An 8075-nucleotide genomic window follows, 5' to 3' on the forward strand; every position below is an offset into this window, starting at 1 on the left:
TGTGCAAGATAGGCAACCCCTCTTACATGCCATTAATCCTGGAGGTATCGGCTGACCGCAGCAATCTATTACCTCCTGCAGACCCATTAGTCAAGCTGGGGCCACACTGACTACTCATCAATTCACTCTTGAATCGCCTCACTCAGTTCAGTCAATCAGTTACAAATGCATCTTCATAGAGACTGGATTTCTGCTCTACGAGTCGACCCAGTGGAATGAATTAATGATTCCTACCGCCTATTAGCTAGGGAAGCATCTGCGGACTTATCATTAAAATTATCTCGTGATCCCATCAGCTTATTATGACGTGATCCCATCAGCTCATTATCTCGTGATCCCATCAGCTTATTATCTCGTGAGCCCATCAGCTCATTATATCGTGATCCCATCAGCTCATTATCACGTGATCCCATCAGCTCATTATCTCGTGATTCCATCAGCTCATTATCTCGTCATCCCATCGGTTAATTATCTCGTCATCTCATCAGCTCATTATCTCGTCATCCCATCAACTCATTTCCTTATCCCATCAGCTCATATATCTCGTCATCCCATCAGCTTATTATCTCGTCATCCCATCAGCTTATTATCTCGTCATCCCATCAGCTCACTATCTCGTCATCCCATAAGCTCATTATCTCTTCATCTCATCAGCTTATTATCTCGTCATCCCATCAGCTCATTATCTCGTGATCCCATCAGAAATCTATCTCGTAACTCCATCAGCTTATCTCGTCATCCCATCAGCTCATTATTTCGTCATCCCATCAGCTCATCTCGTCATCTAATCAGGTCATTATATTACCCTTTCGTCTTCTCATATCACTAGTTCCTCATCTCGTCATGTAAATACTCCATTTCATCTGGTCAGGGGCGTATTTTGCGGGCTACCGGGGCTACCGGCGGTAGCCCAAGGAAATTACAAAATAAAAAGTTTATAATATAACATAATGTAATAATTTTGTATTATTAGTTTTACCATAGTAATTAAAATTAAAGTAATTGTTAGATATATTTTGTGTAATAATAGGGTCAGCGGTAGCCCAAACCCTTTAACCAGTATACGCCCCTGCATCTGGTCAACTGTTCGTTATTTCACCAACTCACCAATTTATCTCGCCAGATCACTATCTCGTCATCTCATCTGATCACTATCTCGTCATCTCATCAGGTCACTAACTCGTCATGTTATCAGTGCATCAGTATTACGTTATCTTATGACCTCATTATTTTATCACCTTAACTGTTTATCATTACCTCGCTCCTTATCAAATCATTCTCACCTTATCAGCTCATCATTATCTTACCAGTTTATCACCATATTATCTCGTATCTACACCTGTGGAGTAACGGTTAGCGCGCCTGGCCTCGGCAAGTTACCTGGTTGAGGTTTTTTCCGGGGTTTTCCCTCAACCCAACATGAGCAAATGCTGGGTAACTTTCGGTGCTGGACCCCGGACTCATTTCACCGGCATTATCACCTTCATCTCATTCAGACGCTAAATAACCTAAGCTGTTGATAAAGCGTCGTAAAATAACCTATTAAAATAAAATAAATATTTATCTCGTTATACCAGATTGTCATTATCTTACCTAGGCCATCACTATCTCGTCATTTTATCAGGTTAGCCTATAACTTCATCTTATCTGGTCACTATCGTCTAATCATCTTTTGAATTACTCATCTTGTCATCTTAACAGTTTACCTTTAGTAATAATAGTAGTAGTAGTAGCAACTAGTAGTAGTAATAGTAGAAATAATAGTAACAGTAATAGTAGCACAGTAATAAGCGTAGGAACGGTAGGAGTAGTAGTAGAAATGGTAGTAATAGTGACAGTAGTAATGACAGTAGTAGTAATAGTAGTAGTAGTAGTAGTAATAGTAGTAGTAGTAGCAGTAGTAGTAACAATAGTAGTAGTAGTAGTAATAGTAGTAGTAGTAATAGCAGTAGTAGCAGTAGTACTAGCAGCAGCAGTGGGAGTAGTAGCAGCAGCAGTAGTAGTAGTACCAGTAGTAGTAGCAGTAGTAGTACAATAGTAGTAGTACCAGTAGTAGTAGCAGCAGTAGCAGTAGCAGCAGTAGCAGTAGTAGTAGTAGCAGGATGGTTTCGCAGTCAAGATACGTTGGACTGCCTGCAAAGAACATCGCAGCGTTCGATAATTTGAAGATTTTGACATGTAGTCCCCTTCCGCTTGGCTTGTGTTACGCAGTTCTCATGAGTGATGGTTCGTTTTGTGCGAAAGTGACTGCGGACATTGGCACAGGTCCAACAAATGTACGAGATGCTCCAGTAACGGATTTACGAGCGGAGTCCTCATTTCGTTTCCTCTTCTACCAGTTGATTAAAAATGTCCTAGGTATGAACTTAACAATTATTTACCACCTGGTTACAGGACAACAAACACACATTCTTCGAAGTAAAACCCTTCATTTCGGATTACATTTGTCGGAAGGAATATCCTCAACTGGATATGATATTTTACTGTTGCTAGGAGAGACGTGAAGGGTCTACTACATTTCTGGGTTAGAATTTGACCCTCTGAGCACGTTTAACTTTAAAGTCCATTACATCACACTTTATTCGTCTCTCTGTTCCAACTATAGCAATTTTCACACGTTCAAGGACTAGCAATTTTGTATGATTGTACACGAAGATATAATGGGTAAATCTTTTTTTTTTTTTTTTTTTAAATTTATTTGACAATTTTTGTACATTAGTACTATCAATTGTGCTTAAATAATTAACGTTACAATAATATGAGACTTGTGGAGAGGGTGACGTCCATTAACGTTCCTCAAAGCATCAACAAATCAGTGTGCCTTTTCCTCTTGAGGCGACGATCAGGCCGTGCAGGGGGCAGGTTCCGAGGAATCTGGTTGATTAAGTTGTTAGAATGTGTTGACAATGTTGCAAATAAGCGTGTGTAGGAAGAATGAATTACAGTCTCTATTTTGGCTAGGTCTAGATCTGAATGAAGTGTTTCATTTCTTACGTACCATGGTGCTCCAGTGATTATCCTTAGTGCCCGATTTTGGAATGTTTGAATACGCTTGATTTGGCTTATAGAAGCCGATCCCCATAATGAACATCCATAGAGCCAAATAGGTTTGAGAAGCATTACATATATTAACCTTTTGTTGGAAAGGGAAAGACTAGAGCTGGAAAGTATTGCTTTCAATCGATGAAGTCTGTATCTTAATCTCTGGAGGGTGTAAGTGAGATGTTTATTCCAGGTCAAGCGACTGTCTAGGATGAGTCCAAGATATCGTATTTCTTCATGCTGTGGTACTGGTGAACAGTTGAGGTATAATGGAAGTACTTTTTCTTTTTTGAGGTATGTGAATGTTACTGTTGATGACATTTGTGTTCATGACTGTTCTCCATTTTTTGTTCCATATTTCAATTTCCTGAAGAAAGTTTTGTAGAATGGTTGTCACTTGTTCACCAGTATCTCCTTTGCTAAGGACAGCAATGTCATCAGCGAACTGAGCTACAGTTAGAGAATCTGATTTAGGTGTTGGTATATCATGAGTGTAAATTAAATAGAGAAAAGGGGCTAGAATGCTCCCTTGAGGTACACCTGCAGAAATATATCTAATCTGAGACTGTACACCTTCGTACATTACTGAATAAGTTCGTCTTCTAAGAAATGATTGAATTAAACGGTAGTATGTGTCAGGAAGATGGTTTTTTAGTTTGAATAAGAGGCCATTATGCCACACTTTATCGAACGCCTTTTCTGTATCAAGGAAAAGGCCTAAACAGATTTGTTTCTTTTCATAGGTGTCAAGAATTATGTCAATAATCCTGTGTAATTGTTGCGGACAGGAATGCATTTTTCTGAATCCAAATTGAGTATTTGGTAACAATGATTCGAGATGCGTTAATAGTCTAGGTAATAAAAGACGCTCAAATATTTTTGAAAAGAGAGGCAGAAGACTTATAGGTCTGTAGTTAAATGGATCAGTACGAATTTTATTCGGTTTAGGAATCATCACAATATTAGCGTGCTTCCATGTTGAAGGAAAATATGATAAGCGTATCATTGCATTGTATATCTGTGTTAACAGTACTATAGTTCTTCTAGGCAGTTGCAAGAGGAGAGGTTGTGTTATATAGTCATGTCCAGGGGCTTTTTTCGCGGGTAATCTATTAATCGTGTTTCTGACTTCAGCTGGAGTGAATAGTTTACAAATTGGAGACAGTTGTAGAGGCTGGTCTAGAGTATTATTCACTTCTAAAGTTGTAATATTATCTTCGTTGTCATTAGGTTTAAACTGGTCTTCTAAAATTTTGGAAAATATCTCAGTTTTATCATTCGGGCTTGTGAGCCACTGATTGTCATATTTTAGCGGTGGAATCTTTTCAGTTTCTTTAGTAATTTGTCTTGTTTTACGCCATAGACTGCCATCCTTTGAATCTAAGGATTTTAACTGAATGTCAGTTGCCTCACTGTATAATTCTTTTAGGGCTAATTTTAGTTCTTGTGTAGCCTTATTATAATTTTGCTTATGAGGAGGATATTTTGTTCTTTGCCATAGTGCCCTGGCTGATCTTTTCACATATTGGAGCTGTAAGATATGTGGTGGAAATACTGTTTTTCTTCTAATTCGATTAAAGTTTGAACTATTGGAAGAAGCCGTATTTGCAGCTGTTTTAATATTATTGGTAAGTGTATTTATTGCCATATCTATATCTCTTTTATTTTTTAGGGGAATCTTCAAGTTAGTAGAGATATCAAGACAAGATACATATTCATTCCAGTTAAAGGGGTGTCTTATGAGCGTGTATTTATTACATGAATTCGGAATAGCTGCTGATAAAGTCAGAAGAACAGGTAAATGATCTGAACTCAATTCATGTATAACTCTTGGAACGTTACAGAAATGTTGGAATTGTTTACCAATAAAGAAATCAAGCAGATCAGGCATATGTCCTGAATCTGGATAATGTGTAGGTTCAAAAGGGTATGCTATTTCCAAATTAAGTTAAAAAATTTGATCATATAGCATAATGCCTCGTGGATTGGTTACGTTGGATCCCCATCTAGGATGTTTGCTATTAAAATCACCTCCTAGTATGAATCTGAATTTCATTTCATGAACTATTCCCCAAATCAAAGTGGGCGTGACACGCTGGTCCGGAGCAGAGTAGAATGAACCTATTTGATAGTCTGTATTATCAATTTTTATCTGTACTCTTGAAATTTGTACTTCATCCTCTAAAATTGGGGGAAGTTCGTTGTGACACAAATCTGCTCTGATAATTACTGCAGATCCACCTTTTCTGCTTCCAGAGGGATGATCAGCTCTATATATCTTATATCCAGATATGAAAAAGTTTAGATTTGGAGCAAGTTTAGTCTCAGTAATCAACATTATGTCAATATGATAAGTATTCAGGAAGCAGACTAATTCATAGTATTTATTATTTAAACTCTGGCAATTCCATGTGCTGATAATGAAACTTTTCTGTGGAATGTTATTCATTTTGCAGTACTCTTGGGAGTAACAAGTTCAATGAATTAACCAGAGGTTGTATTAATGATATGAGCACATCTAGTTTCTTAATCATATCAGAGAATAATGCATTATTTGCGATTAGGGTATTATCTACAGTACCTTGCTTGTTAACCGAAGATGCTGCAATACTTGAATATAAGGGCCGATTGGAAAATTCCCTGTGTACATCTGAAAATGGAGAGTCCTGTGCAGGAACCTTTTTCAGCTCTGGAGGGGAAGCTGAAGTTTTATCTAAAGAAGATGTTCCTGGTGCTGGTTGAGATCTATATGGAATTGTCTGATGCCTAGTTGCTCCTCTTTGTAGTCTTGTATGTTCAGGACAACCTCTGTAGTTGGCTGGATGATTCCCTTTACAGTTTGTACAAATGGGAGGAGTGTCTTTTGGTTTATTACATTTCTCTGTAGGGTGAAGACCTTCACATTTCACACATCTTGCAGTCTGATTACAGAAGTTTCTTGTGTGTCCAAATTGTTGGCATCGCATACATTGTACAATAGTTTTTCTTGGTTTAGGCGGCTCCACTTTTATTATTCCGTTATAAAGTCGGGTTAAGCTGTATATTTCAGGATTCTTAGGATTGTGTTTTAAATCTAGGAAAAATAAAGGTAACGGTAATTTGGTGATTGGATGTCTAACTGGTAGCATCTGTATAGGTTCATAACCCAATTCTTTAAGTTCTGACATCATGAATTCTATATTACAACTGTGATGTAGTCCCCTGATGACTACACGAAAAGCTTTCTCAGATTTCATCTGATATGTATGGAATTCAGCATGATGTGATTTTAAATAATCAATTGCCTTTCTGTATCCATCTATGAGATCCATATTTAGCTTCACTTTGTTATTTTCGATAGTTATGTGTCGAAAACCGCCACAGTCCAGCGTTTTGAGCTCATTAAGCATAGAATTAATATTCAGAATATTGTGAATATAAATTGGTGGTGGTTTCTTTGGTGTAGATGTTTCCATCTGAATGTGATACGAAGACTCTTGTTGGTCTCTTTCGTTCAAGTCAGCTAAAGGTGCAAATGCATTTGATGTCGGTATAGTGGTTTCGTGATGTAGTTTTTGACGTTTTGTTGAATTTGTATCAGTCGCAGAGTTGGACATGTTATTTTGAGACATATTAAATTAATTTATACAAATCAATGTAATAGAAGTGATTGTTTGCAATATGAGATAGTCACTTGTCACTATTGTCTTAAGTTATGGCAAGATTCACTGATAATATTAAACACAATTAATAATAAAATAAAACTTTTCAGTAGAATGAAATGTCACAACACATCAATGAGTTCACAATTAACAATTATTAATACACAACAAATATTATTGAACACGAATTCCTTTTAAAAAACTTAATATTAAGAGCACACAATCAATCTCTATTCTGCTTATTTCACCGCCTTCTTGATCCTCACCGGGTAAATCTCAACCTTCATTTTAGACTACATGGTTTCCATGGTGAATAGTCGTTATGTAATGGCCAATTGTGCTTGCCTGTTTGTATGCATAGCAGCTATTCTCGGTATATCGTACCGTGATGTTGGCCTTTGATTTTAACGACAGTTTAAAACTATAGACGTTAGCCTACATTCAGATTCTGTGTAGGGGAACCAAAGTAAAGTCGTTATACCCAAAGTTTTTTTTTTAATTTAGTCACAGTGACTCAAGTAAGCTTTAACAATACATCACGTTCGTAGTTCTAGTATGAACTTATCCGTACGTAATGGATACTGACGAAATCCGTCAAATAATTTACAGATGAAAAGATAGACGGGCAGATAAACAGTCAACTGCATGACTGGACAGACGGATAATCAGAAAGACAGATGGAGTGACAGGCAGGGAGAAGGAAGCAGAGATGTTCATGCTCGTAGACAAACATAGCTATACGAACGGAATTACGGAAAAACAAGCAGAAAAACAAACGTAAGGATGGACAGACAGAGAAAAGAAGAACCAAAATCCATTTCAGTGTCAAAAAAGAAGACTTTGTGTATTTCTGTAAGTTTATTATCCATTAATTCACAGCGTTCTGCCCAAGGGCAGGTCTTTCACTGCAAACTCAGCTTTCTCCAATCTTTCCTATTTTCTGCCTTCCTCTTCGTTTCGTCCACACCTGTGGAGTAACGGTTAGCACGTCTGGCCGCGAAACCAAGTGGCCCGGGTTCGATTCCTGGTCGGGACAAGTTATCTGGTTGAGGTTTTTTCCGGGGTTTTCCCTCAACCCAATAAGAGCAAATGCTGGGTAACTTTCGGTGCTGGACCCCGGATTCATTTCACCGGCATTATCACCTTCATCTCATTCAGACGCTAAATAACCTAAGCTGTTGATAAAGCGTCATAAAATAACCTACTAAAATAAAAAAAAATCCTCTTCGTTTCCTCATATGATCCATATATCTTAATGACGTCTATGATCTGATATCTTCTTCTACTCCGAACTCTTTTCCCGTTCACCATTCGTTCCAGTGCATCCTTCAGTAGGCAGTTTATTCTCAGCCAGTGACCCAACCAATTCCGTTTCCTCTTCCTGATCAGTTT

The sequence above is a fragment of the Periplaneta americana genome, chromosome 9, assembly GCF_040183065.1.
Source record: "Periplaneta americana isolate PAMFEO1 chromosome 9, P.americana_PAMFEO1_priV1, whole genome shotgun sequence".
Classification (NCBI taxonomy): domain Eukaryota; kingdom Metazoa; phylum Arthropoda; class Insecta; order Blattodea; family Blattidae; genus Periplaneta; species Periplaneta americana.